At 39.8% G+C, this 14,206-nt stretch overlaps 1 long non-coding RNA gene across 2 annotated transcripts in view; it reads right to left on the bottom strand.

Annotated features, from left to right (window-relative positions):
• LOC109367165 overlaps positions 1-10,719 on the bottom strand; it is a 51,189-nt gene extending 40,470 nt beyond the window's left edge. For both annotated transcript variants that reach the window (XR_004159474.1, XR_002113980.1), the window contains exons 1-3: positions 10,659-10,719; positions 10,166-10,216; positions 1,636-1,780 (exon numbers count right to left, since the gene is read on the bottom strand). This is a non-coding gene — a long non-coding RNA (uncharacterized LOC109367165). The remainder of the gene's footprint in view (positions 1-1,635; positions 1,781-10,165; positions 10,217-10,658) is intronic.
• Positions 10,720-14,206: the final 3,487 nt, after the last annotated feature.

The raw sequence follows: 14,206 nt of genomic DNA on the forward strand, positions 1-14,206 counted from the left end.
CGGCTGCCGTAGGGGAGAAGCGGCGCCGTGCGCCGCCAGAACGGAATTCGGAGTGGGAAGCACGAGCCCCAAGTGAAGCGGGCCGTTTGTCGTCTCGTTAGTACGCACGATAGGGAGCGGCTTTAGTAAAGTGGGTTATGCCCCGCTCTACGGCGGTATTAGAACTACGGGGACGACTCCGGCCCTCGCTTCAGCTTCCTGTGCTTTTTTTTTTAATCTTTAGTGGGTTCTTAATGCGGCTTTGATGAAGCCATGATCCATTGGAAGGAAATGCTCCGTTTCCTTTATGTGAAAGGTGTGCCATAAAGAATAAACCACCCAACCCCAACGAGAAACGTGTATGCTATATTGAATTTCAGGAGCAGGAATAACAATCACAGAAAACACAGAGATGAGTGGAACACGGTTTTGGACACGCCTTTAGCTGCCATGCTGTAGAAACTGTAGCAGTGTCAGCCTTGAGTAAATTAATTCAAGAAGTAGCACAGAAATAGTTTAAGTCCTCAGTACCATCTTAAAAACAGCACAAGCAGGTTGGCGAGCTGTGTGCATGGCTCATGCTGTGCCTTACTACGTGCCTAAAGATGCTCTCGTTCACAGCAAAGTTTCTCCTATTAACTACAACACGAGTAGCAGTATTAAAAATAACAGTGCAACAATATGTCCACATTGTGAGAACTTGTGAGCCAAAAGTTACTGCCTCTAGACATACGAACTTCACTCAACCTCACACAAAGCAGAGAGAAACTGCTGCAATGACTCACTCTCCACAACAGCATCAGAGAAAGAATTAGACACAAATGGAGGTATAGATAATCCTGTACGATAAATTATAGTGGTTTCAGAAATCAGTGCTCATCAGCAGAACTTTCCTAACTGCTCCCGGCACTCTCTGAGACTATTAAAACAGCAAGTGCAATGTGTTAGACTAAAATACCTTTGTTTCACTTCAAATGTGCCGGAGATGAGAATAGCACACAGTTAGCCACCTCATTAGGCTGCTGTAACTCAGCAGCCTACAATACTCAGTACAATCCTAAACCAGTGGGCTTTTGAAGTTCTCAATTGCAAGACACACTGAAAATAAAGGAGTCACTCTAAAGATGCCAGCTCACCCTGGATTCAAGATCCAAGTCTTCCATTGCATCTACTAACCTTTTCAGTTCTACTGTTTTTATGCTCCTTCTGATGACCATTTACTGAGCATCCAGAAAACTGCTATGTTTACCACTTAAAATGGGGAGTGATTTCCTCAGGTCTTCATCTTCTCCTTCATTTTGTTACTGCTATGTCATAGCATACACACATGCATAGCTTGCTTACATAAACACATGTAAGTAGGAGAAAAGGCCTTATTCAAAATGCACAAACACAGGAAAAAAGGTGCGTAAAATGTTTTTAAAATGTTGGGTTTTTGTATTCTTATCTCTACAGTGGAATCCAGAATTGTGTTAGGCTATTGAGGTCCTAGATAGCTCACGACTAAGTCCCTTAGAACCAGATCTATGGCCAATCCACAGCTCTCCTAGCCTGGAGCTAGTAGGAAATAGTTTTCAAGCTTATGAATCATTTACGCATTTTCCTCTACAAGTTTCCCAGTCCTACACAGGCAATTATCAGGTAATATTGACATACCTTATAAGTTAAGTGGAAGTTGTAGGTTGGAATCATTTCCTTCAAGAAGGAAGTTTAACTTAGCTCATCTGTATCCTGGAGTTCGCTGCCAGTGGTCTGCAGCATGAAAGATGGTGTCATTAGCTCTTCTTTTCCCTCCTTCTCCCTTCATGAAAGAAAGCAGTAGTTACTAGCAAGTTCTCTGAGCAGTCCAATTCTCTTAGTGCATTCCCACATAAGGTTGGAGAATGTTTACCAATGCTGCCATCCAGGAAATGTTCTTGATGAGATAAGGACAACTACATTTATTGGTCAAGATGTACTATGGTTAATTTTCAGCCTAAACCTGAAATGCTTATACCAGTGAAAGCTAAAATTTGATGATGTCAAAGCTAAACAGCAGTCAAGAGGTGGGGTTAGTTTGGTTGGTTTTTCTTTTCCTTATTACAGTTTTAGACTTAGACAACGTTAAGGTTTCTAATTTGGAAAAACCGTTCAAGACTAATCCTAAGAACATCATGTAGGAAGATAGAAGTGGAGGGTAACTCACCGTAGACTTATTCCCCTCCTTCTACCTTTAATAGTTCATTTTAATTCCCTTAGAAAAGAAATAACCTTTTGTCAGTGTTCAAAGGAAAAATCCTGTAAAATTTAGAATAAATGCTAGGGAGTTAAAGTAACAAGATCCCGTTTTTAGTCTTCAGTTACTTTTTCTGTCAGGCTCTCTCAGAGCCCATCTTCACTTTGGGGAAGCTCTCCAAGCTAGTCACCAGCCTCTCAGCATCAGAGTTTCCTTCTGAAGGAAAGCAGAAGTAGGACTAAGTTAAACAGCCAATTGCCCTAAACAAAGTCAGCACTGCTGCAGAAGTCTGACTTCGGCAGATCAACATCCGCCTACACACCATCCCTAAACAGTGATTGCTCCCTCCCAAACTGACAACAGTTTTGCCTCAGACTTCCTAAGCATGACCTCAAGTTTTAACAGCTGTTTTCAATTGTCCTGGTGGAGCCGTAAGTCCTGTGAACTCGTTTTCTAGGTTCATACACTTCCACTATCATCGCTCTCCGGAGTTCAGCAAGATTTGAAGCTGAAGAGAGCTATTATGCAAAAAACAAGAAAACCCCCACCAAACTCATGAAGCAGATATAAACTCATTAACAGATATACCTATCACATCAATATGAATTGAAAATGCCTATATTAGTACTGAGGTAGCACCAACATTTTAACGAAATACTCTTTTCTACTCTAAGTCCCTCTTTTCCTTTTTAAATAGGAGTTTTTGCTGCTGTACCTGAGAGTTAGTCCACAAATATTTTACGCAGTTATTTAATGCACTTCAGTCAACAAGAAGTACTTGAGGAACTGAAAAGGAAAGTAATCCAGAACATGCCATTCATTTACTCAGATGATCTTTCCATCCTCATCAACTAAACTCTGCTTTTTAAGTTACACATTTTGAAAGCAAGTAGCACAGGGATTTGAGCCCTACTTCCACACCTGAGAAGTCAGGGGAAGGAATATATCAGTTCCATGATTGGCAACTAAAGCAACAAGAAAAAAAAAATCCAGAAACAAACAGTTTGGCACTAAGCAGCAGCATAACTGTCACACATTGGCCATAACCAAGTAATTACAATGAAATCCTGGTCCCAATTCAACATTAAAATCCTCACTGATCTGCACAAAGGCAGGGTTTTGCTCACAAAGACTAATGATTCCAGCTCTCATACACCAAAAAAGTGTTCCAAGGCTTGAGTCACTTTACTGCTTGTGACTGCTCTTTCCATCTTGTCACCAGTAAGTTTTTTTCCTTTAACAGTCAAAGGAATTAATACTATATGTTCACCTTTGCCATTACACTTTGCAGTCCAGGTGTTAGGACACAGCTAGCTGCACCTGCTTTCCATTAAATGTTTGCTGACCCATTTCCAATGCACTGCCACCCCTTACCATTTCAGTTCTGATCTACAACCTTACAAAGGTGGTACAAGGGGCTTCTTTTCTATTAAAAAAAAAAACAAAAAACAAACCCACAAACATGAGTTGATATGCAAAGCTCTTGTTGGTTATTGTGGTATGTAGCATCTACCTGAGGAACACAGGTAAGTTATCACAGGTTGTGTGCTACCTCTTCTCCTCTTTCAAACCAATTCCACTTTATCTGTCCACTTAGTTATTGACAGTTTCAGACATGCAGGTAGCATAAGGTTTTGTTTTAAAGCTTTATGAAATCAATGAAAGATGATGCTGCCTTGGAAAGTATTAATAGTAGTAGACAGTAACTGCAAATTCTGCTAGTCTTCAGCTTGAGAGGGATGAAGTCATTAATTAAAATAATGCAGATTTATAAGTTATCTGCTGTTAAAAGAGAGTTAAACACTACTAGTTGGCAAACATCCCCCAGCCTGTAAGTAAGAATTAATTCCACTGGAGAAGCTTTGTTCTCTTCATGGGCCGTGGAGGGTACCAAGTTAGAGTTTATTCTAAAACACCGTATTTGCAGGTGGCTAAATCTAGCTTAGGGTAAAAGACCAACTGTTTTTTGTTTGTTTGTTTGTTTTAAACAATCATTATCATTTCATCATTATCTAAAAGGAATGCTGTGTCCTAAGCTACCACATGTACTCTGACACAGCCTACTAACGTGGCAAGGTTCAACATTCACTGACAGTACAGCTTGAACCAACTAAAGCAATTACCACCCACCTTGCCTATCATTCTTCCTTTTCTGCACCACAATAGCAAAAGCATTTGCGTAGCACAAAAGTGAACAAGACTGAATAAGAAATGTTGCTAAAATTAACTGAGGAAAAACAAAAACCCAAGGTCACCAATCACTCAGATGGATTTCCAGAGACCCCACAAACTGTACCTCTAAAGCAGAAAACAAGGGCACAGAGCTGTCTACGACTAAAAGGCCATTAAAACCAAGCTGATGAGACCACACACTTTGCCTGCAGTCCCCTGACTGCTGTAGATTATTAAGCATTTCACTAAACTCTCTCTCTACACAGATACCCATCTCTTAAGGAAACACTAACACATCCCCTCACCTTACTAGACTGTTGAGACTCAAAATATCATACAAGTTGATAACATACGCCATAAGCTCTGTCAGGCATATACAGTACTTAATAACAGAATCAGAAGCCCACCCACCAGTCAGACTTTCCATACTGAATCCATCTCCGATTGCTCTATACACAAGGCAGGTTACACAAAGATCTTTGTTCACCTGCAGCATATCTGAATTAACAGTTCCCCTGTTTGTTAATAACAATTTGGAAGGCTTCTGTGGTAAATCAGACTTCTATCAGGAAAAGACTATACCCACTGCAGCCAGCAGGCCAACAGCACAGAAACTTCAGCTGCCAGATCCAATAGATTTTCAGGACTCAAGAATCCTAGTAAACGTTCAGGGAAATAACCTGCTTTTTCAGATAAAAAGAGGCTGCAAACATCCTAGGTACAGTGACTCAAGCAATTACAATTCCAGGTAAAACATTCATCCCATTGAGGATTAGGGTTTTTCAGGCTGGAAAGAGATGACACCACTCTTTCTCAACATTTATTTAGATAATTCACAAGTTTGTTATTCAAAATAAATCTGTGACTATTTCTTGCTGAAGCACCCCATTATCACTGACTGAAGCTTCCGGCATTGCTTTACTAGCAGGCTGCTCCACTTACGAGCAGGTGGCATATCCCCAGTCATGAACTCCCTGAATACTGGTGGGATTGCTGCTTAAATAACAACTGTTTGACAGGAAGATATCAGGCAGGAGGCAGATTGACCATAGCAGCCTCCCAGACCCTGGCACTCTAAGAGCCAAAACTTAGTTTGGCTGTGATAAGCCTTCCAGCTGAAAAGCCCTCACCACTTGCTGCTCCTGAAATGGTGCACTGCACATTTTGTGGCTGCCACATTCCTGCAGTCACAGACATCATTCTATACTACAACCTGTTAAACCACCAACTGCTTTAGCAGTTCCAGAGCACCTACGCAAGCTATTCTACTCAGTCTCACTCTCCAATGACAGCAAGTTTTCTTCTTCCATTGGACTCCCTCCCACAGTGAAAGCTTTCTGCCCTAGTAGAGGTGAGAGAAGGATCTGGGCTAGCAGCTTCCCAATTGGAAGGTGACAAATCAGCACGGTACCCATGGAGTAGCATGAATATGAAGAGAAGGATGTTCTGCGTTCATGATACTGCATCACGACAAAATTTTTGTGGATTCTTCCAACCACACGACTGAATACATCATTGACAGCTGTTTTAACAACCCATTCAACAGATCAAAATGATACCTGTTGCTAATAATGAAGCTGAATATAACAGAAGACAATGTAAGAAGGAAACAAAAAACAATATTTACACATAAATACTTTGCTCTTCCTTTCCTCCCTCATTGCATCAACGCTTAAGTTGCTAATACTTTCATATTGGATTATTTGGCAAAAGAATTTTAATGTACCTAGAGACCTCCTGTGCTGCAAACTCCTAAAAACAATTGGAAGCCTTAGTGTCCTGCTAAGCAACGCTCTTCACAGATGGCTGCAAAGTATTTAAAAGAGAAAAAAACAAATCAATACTGCATACCTCAATTAAACTACCACAAGACAAAATGCGGTTCTGATTCTGTCTCAGGAATGTCTCTTTAGCTTGGACCCAATTAGTGACAAAGTGAAGGCAGAGGAGAGAAAGCTCTGAGTTTATGTAATCAATACAGACTTCCAGCCTTCTTTACAATGAAAATTAAAAAAAAAAAAGCCTCTTTCTCTGGATAGCATTTTGAAAACATTTAATTAGCATACTACATAAAACAGTATCAACCAGACTGACTTCACGTGATTCAGTGATTAAAATAATGGAAAAAAACTAACAGCAACAAAAATTAAGGTTAAGATTAAAGAGGCCTACAGTTAATGACAGGCTGAAGTTCAACTGTCATGTAACTGAGAACATTTGAGAATGGACAACAATTGAAGTCAAGCAAAGGATGAAGCCCAGATTATTATAATGAGATATGATATGTTCTTCAGACTAGCTGGAGGTTAATGTTACTTAGTTTCATATGGTTACGGATAAGTAAGTACTGCACTACTATATAGTAAAAATAATGTAGCTGGATACAGCATGCTTCACAGTGACCCAAGGTTAATGGTAGTTGCTCTTAGTATATTTAAAAGGTTTAAAAGAGATAAAACAACCTCAGCATTGCAAATCAGTACAATGGCACTAGAAAATGGCACTGAAGAGACTAGCATAATACTGGTGTTCTTGGTTCCATGAGAACAGCTTCCAGTGTAATGTATGTTTCTGTTATCTCTAATTATACTGAATATGTCCATGATTTCTTTCACTCCTGAACGGCACCACCTTTTGAGTAATAGATCATTGGTATGCATCACTCTGATAAGGTATGACACTAATATATCATTAAAGCAACAGATGTATTAGTGTAATAGATCACTGGGACAAAGCACTCTGATGATGATGTATTTCTGAGAAGATAGAACCATCCAGAAAAGACGAGGCCCAAGAGAAGACTTTTGCTCAGTTTAGTAGAATAAAACGTATGCTTTCCTGGCACAAAAGTATGATGTTCTCTTTAAAAGATGCCACTTCCCCCACACCAACCAGCACACGGAGTTGTACTTCAACAGTTAGCCACACGCAGCTCAGAAGGTACAGACCAGCCACTTCTGTTCTGAGCTCTGTGTATCAAGCAACTCAAGACTTTCCATAGTCAGTGAATTACATCCCAGCTTGTGCAAAACCAGAGTGCTTTTGGGGAGTGAATCAAATAAAAGAATACATACTCTGAAAAAAAAAAAAGGCTCAAGAAGCTAAATTGTAGTACTCCAGTCCAAAAAAAACTGTAGTTTCTGAAAGCCCTAGGCTACTTCACTTCACCAGGATGTGTACCTGGGCAGGCAGTTCAGGCATATATTTCCTAGCACATATTACTTCAAAGAAATCTCACATATTTAAATTGCAAAAGTAGCAAGCTGATCGATGAATCAAAAGGTGAAGGTTGGGAACAATTAGTCCTCTAAAGCAGTCATTCCTTCTGTTTTACCCCTTTTCAGTCCATTAAGTTTCTCACACAAGTTACAACTTAAATTATAAACTAATTACTCTGAATTTTTCTTTAATAATAGTTCAAACATCAAGGTCCAGATTACAATACCTTCAGTCATTCAGAGTTGTGCTTTATCCCCTAGCCTTCATAAAGCTACAGGGTATTCAGATTCAGTGATGATCACAGTCTGGTCCTAAATGAAACTGAATTGAGTTGTGATAATAAGTATTTTGGAAATAATGCTAAACAACTAGAATACTGAAGGGTAAAAGCTGAATAGGTGTGGAGAAGGAAAAAGAAAAAGCAAGCAGAGAGAATAAAAGCAAAAACAGTTAAAAGAAAGGAAATAAAAGAGACATGACTCCCTTGTACTGCTCCAGCATCCAGTTGGTTTTGAGATTTCAGAGGTTACCTTCTCAACTAGTTCATGAAATGATGTTCAAATAACATTTTCTCCATGAATAAGTCTAATTCTTTTCTAAACTTTCGTATGCTAGTGAGATTATCTAGACCATCACAATTTAATTTTATGAACCTCGACTGCATCTCCCCTCAGATTCTCAAGTCTTCTCTTCAAAATAATTTCAGCCATTTTTTTTTTAATAGATCTCCCTTCACAACACTGCTGCTCCATCCTCAAAAACATTGATTCACCTTCTCTGTATGTTCTCTAATCCCACTGCCTCCTTAGTGACATGAGAAACCAGAGCTGCACACATAAATGAACATGTGAGCGCATCAGAGCCTGCATAGTGACTAAGAAGTCACCTGTCTTTTGTACTCACTATTTTTCTTAGCCGTTTTTGTTTGTTGGTTTGGATTCTTTATGCTGCCACAGCAACTACAATGTCTCTAACACCTCTTCCCCAAGTTCAGGAGCACCAGAAACACTTAAGGAAGAGCTTCATTGTTTTCCACAAAATCATGTTTACTTACACTAAAACCTGCAACCTGGTGCTCAGTGATGTCATTCCTTCTTGTTTTTATAATAGATGGTGCTCCACCGTTATATGCCAGGAATAACAGTAGGGCTCACAGGTCTGTAACTCCCAAGATCCTGTACAGAGTCCTTTTGTTAGATGGAAGGTAGCAATTTTGTAGAGGGCCATCCGCTTGCCTTCCAGCACAGTTGCAGTTCATCATGTGCTTTTCTTCAAAAGCTCACTCAAATTCAATACAGTTACAAGCCTTCAAAAAAAAATATATTTGCATGGAAAAACCGTTGGAACAAACACCTAAAACCTCAAAAATGCCAACCTCACCGCATACTTGAACTTAGAAGACTCAAACTAGTGAGTCAGAGAGCAGGTCCAAATCTAAGGCAGCTCACAAGGACATGCTTCATTATAACCACCCTCAGTTTGCAGGACAACAAGAGTTAAAACAGGGTCCTCATCAGATCACTGACACATAGGAATCCACACAGCAAAGGAGAGAAATCTGTTCAAGCGAAAAAGAGCTAAAACAAATGAAGATGAGGCAGGGATTGGATGAGTTGCCTCTGGTTGTGAAAAGCAAATGAACAAACAGTAAGATAAGGAAAACCAAATGAATCAGAGTAAGACCATCCTCCACCCAACATTTAACCTTCTACCTACTGTTGTCTGACCCCAGCCTGATCCTGCCAGCCCCTCTCCAAAGGCCTCATTTTGAAACCTCTAGGTAATTTTTGTTGCTGCCAGCTTAATTCTTTCCACCTGGAGCTGCCTGAGCTTGCAGGAGGAGGAGAGGAGCAGGTGGCCTGCAAAGAGGCCTGATCAGGAGGGAGGCACAGCTGAGGCAGCCTGCAGCAGGTGGCAGGGCATGGAGCCTGGCCCTCAGAGACAGCCCAAAAGCCTTTCAGCCACAGGCTGATACAACTGCAGTATAAACAGCCATTAGCTGAATTAATTCAACAGTTGGGCTCCCCAGTTTGAAACCAACCTAACACTGACTTCTGATACTTGCTGGGGGAAACTGGGCACCACAGGCATAGGGCTGACCAACACCTTATGGCCACTATGTAGCTACCTACTGGAAAAAGTTTTAACTTTTAGATTAGTCAGTGTCTAGTTAGCAAAAAAATACTTTCATTTTTTTTTTGATTCAGCATAAGTTTAGTTTTATCCTATGTCCCTCTCCCCCGCTCGCAAATTCTTTCTAAAACACGTCAAATAGTAACAAAACTATTTTATGCTTGGCTTTTTTCCTCTATTATTTTTTCTTCTTTCTTCCTGTGTTGTCCTCGCTTCTCCTTAGCCTTCTCTGGTTAATACTTCATTTTTACATTAATTTCACCTCCTAGTAATGGGCAATGTAACATAAACAGTTTTCAGTGAAAACCACTGAAAAAGCAAGGAAAAGAAATCAGAGTAAACGGAGTGGGAAAGAATTAACATCCGTCCCGTAAGTTTTCTTTAGACTGATGATCTCCTGTTGTATTTCAAAAACTGAAGATAAAAAAGGCACTTCATTTTACTTACATTTATAAACAGCCTTTGCACCTCTCTTCAGTGGAGAAAAAGGCTAAAAACCTGCAGCAAACAAGATATAAAGCAGTATATTTTTAATAATCTCTCATGCTTTCCTCAGAGAAAAACTTCAAAACAAACAAACAAGGTTTTGAAACAGAAATTAACCAAATGTTTTTTTCAACTTGCAAATCATATTGAAAATTTAAAACATTCTCTCATGCACACCTCATCAGTTCCAGAAGGAGACCAAAAGAAAGACAAAAAAGAAATCTGAACAAGCAAAAAAGATACACGTAGACAAGAACAACTAGCAATTTTAAAAAAGGATAAAAAACCAAACTATTTCTTAAGACATTCATTTTGAGTTTATGGGAGAGATGAAAATAGAAAGCATCGAAACACATTTTGGCAGTTGTAGAGAAAGGCAACAGCAAATCAGTTCTAAAATACCTCCCCCCAAAAAAGTGATTGCCACAGACTTGTTAAAGAAAGATTTGCTTACCCATCCCAAGGATAATGGCTCCCCAAATACTTCAAAAGAAGGGAGCTCCAACTAGAAACCCTTCTCTTATGGCAGCCAGTCCTTAAATGAAGCTTGGGGAGGGGCAGAAGGTAATTTGACATGAATTGCTTTCACCTGTGATCCCAAGGCTAGCTGTGTCCCTTCACCAGGTGTGCAATCATTGGTTCAAGCCATGATTTAGCAAACCTCATGCAGTGGTAAGAGAACAACTACCTGCAGTCTTTTGTTATCTCACAGAATAGTTTTTACTGAGATGCAACTACCTAAGAAGGACTGGAGATTTATCTTTTCTTAGTCTGATTCTTACATCCCAGATCAAAGCAGAAGACTGCTGTGTATCGTTGCTTTTAAAAGCAAACTCAGGACTATAAAATATGTTGTAAATAGGAAACTCAGCTCTACCTATCCTGGTAGAATTTCTGTCCTTTCAGATACCAGTTGAGAGCTCAGATGAGGAATGCCACCTGGGAGAATTTCCATCTCTTTTTGTTGTTTGTAATAAGCACAGGTTGATTGTTATCCTTTGTATTTCCCAAGAGACACTAAGGATATGTAAAGAAGTTCGGGCATCTGTAAACACAAAAGTGCTTGGAAACCTCTGGTAAAGGTGGTCGTTTTGCCAGACTTACCCTTTGCATCCTGTAGTTCCCAGCACTGTCCTTTTGACAATATTTCCTAGAGTATTCACAGAATTATTTCGAAGGACGATGGAGTGGCACAAATGCTAATTGACTTGTACTGTTGCAATAATCCATGACTGTATACATACAGACAGCACTGTCTGCAGCCAAATGTATGCATGCATTTGCAAGTGGAGGCAAGGATTTGAATTCATAACCTGGTCTTCACTCGGAGTTAAAAGATCATACTGCTATTTGTGGGCATCTTTACCCTGTTGAGATAAAAAGTAGCAGTGCATTTTCACTTTGGTGGCCAGAAGGATGTTATGTTCCCAGACAATCCCACTACTGGAAAAGACACCACGGTTTCTTTATGGCTTTCTGGTTATCTGTGCAGATATTGGTGCTGTTCTACTGAACAGCTGAGCCTGGTGTCAGACTTAACTCTCTCAGTGCCTCAGCTCATGGTGCTCTCCATGTACACACCATTATTTTTTTCCATCGCTTCTCTGACATGTCTAATAACTGGAGATACAGTTTACAAGCATATTTAAACTATTTAAATTTGAGCATGAGGTGAACTACTCCAAGCACCATTAACAACACTTAATTAATAAAGAGAACATGTTCACAAGTGTTCTAATGTAGCAAATCCTTTTTGATACATTAATTTCTAAGCTTTCTAGCTAGTCTAATACTCCAATCTAATGTGACCCTTTAGGATTTAAACATGAACTTAGAAGGATGTTCAGTGCTTATACTTATTAATTTTATAACAAGGGATATGAAGGACGTATTTGCAAAAACTTTCTGGAGGACTGTATTAACCATATTCCCTATCGAGGCAAGAGAGCTTACCTGCCACACCACCTGAATAAGAAAAAAAACCCGTAGATAGCTGAAGGCACTCCTGGTTACCTTCAATAATTTTTCCACAAACCAAGAGTGCTAATTCTAGTGGGGGAAAAAAAAATAAAAGTTTCAAGCATCCTTTAAAGGACTACGCAAAGCATTTACTCTGATTTTGATGCACCTATTCTGTGGTGCTGGGGAAAACATGAGTACTACAGGGATAAATGACTCGTGCAAGGAGACATATCTCCATTCCAGGAGCAACCAAGAGGCAGCCTGTTTATCTATTCACTCACTTCAACTCTTTTTCACCTCTGTGTGCAGCCTATGACCCACACTTGAAACAAGATGTCCCCATTTATTTGCATGGAAGTAGAGATGCCTACTGTAAGTGATCTGAATGACCTCCACAGTGGTGACAGAACACAAGGTAAAACAAAATCGTAAAGCCAGCTCGAGAGAGGTAGTGCCATTTCTTTGATACCTTCCTAGCAACTAGAGATGTAACAGGAAAGAAACAGTTTTAGTGTCTTTCTGGTGTGGAATACTGCATAGCCAAACCAGAACACCATTTATGACACCGTAACATGAGACAGAGACAACAAAATGGAAACATGAATCCACATCTTGTTAACACTGCTGATACAGCTACAATAGCACAAGATTTTAATGCTGAAAGATAAGAAAGTAATCAAAGTAATAATCAGCATAAACACACACTCAACCCAAATAATCAAACTTTTTGAATATTAAAAAAAAGATTGTATGCTGATTTTTCTATTTTGCAAACACAGAACAGCTATATCATTTAAAAGAAATCAAGGGGATGAGTCACATTTCTTTAGAATGCCTGTATTCCTATTGTTTAATAAAAATGTTACCGTGTGAAGACATACCTTAGTTTTGTTTTCTCATAGTAGAAATGCAGAATAACAAAGATGAAATTAAGTTGCACGTACTAGCTCTTATTGTCTTTCATTTCTGAATATCCCAAAGTATTTTCTATACCGTAAGGGTCAGTAAGACCGGACCCCAGCAAGAGTCAGTGTGAAGCTGCATGAACTGATGCTAAGCTGCTCAGGACAAGCAGCAAGAATGCCATAGCTAACTGACACAGATTTATGAAGACAGAATTAAATTACCTAAAAAGGCTTGGGAAGGGGCAGTACTGCTACTCTTACAAAGAACCTGATCTGCCCCATACTTTCAGCACACCACACTTGACAGCTAGGTATTTGTCAACTACTTTTAATTTGTTGTGCCTCTATGCATATGAATGAGGAATCATCACAATAGAACTTTTTCAGCTTAAAGAAGCCCAGGTTAGTCATAGAACCAAGGTGGTACCAGCTCATAAATATGTTTTTCATTCATTAAGTATATTTTAATTCATCATTTAATTAATTACTAATTTCTAAACTATATACTTTCGGGTTCAAGTATTGGATAGACTGAGCAGAGGTGAAGTGTTGCCAGACATCATTAAAGGTGTTAAGATCGGAGGCAGCCTAGGCTGCAGCAATCACACCCTGGTTGAGTTTGCAATCCTGATGAACACGGGCCTAGCAAAGATTGAGGTCAGGACCCTGAACTTTGGGAGACTGAACTTCAGTCTGTTTAAGGAATTGTTGGAGGAGATCTCCCGGGAAGCTGTCCTTAGAGACAAAGGAGTGGAAAAAAGCTGGCTGCTCTTTAAGGATGCCTTTCTGAGAGCATAAGAGCTCTCCGTCCCTCAGAAAAAGAAAGCAGGCAGGGGAGGCAGGAAGCCCACATGGCTTGGCAAGGACCTGCTGTAAGAGATTGTACCAGCTGTGGAAACAAGGGCACATCACCTGGGGAGAAAACAGGGATGCTGTCAGGACTTGCAGAGAAGACATTAGGAAAGCCAAGGCACAGGTAAAACTGAATTTGGCAAGGGATGTTAAAAACAACAAGAAGGGATTCTAAGGGCTAGAACAGGCAGGCCAAAGAGATTGTACCTCCTTTGGTGAATGAGAAAGGAGAACTCGTTACAACAGATATGGAGAAGGCTGTGGTACTAAATGAGTTTTTTTT

Source organism: Meleagris gallopavo, chromosome 4, assembly GCF_000146605.3.
Source record: "Meleagris gallopavo isolate NT-WF06-2002-E0010 breed Aviagen turkey brand Nicholas breeding stock chromosome 4, Turkey_5.1, whole genome shotgun sequence".
NCBI classification, from domain to species: Eukaryota; Metazoa; Chordata; class Aves; order Galliformes; family Phasianidae; genus Meleagris; species Meleagris gallopavo.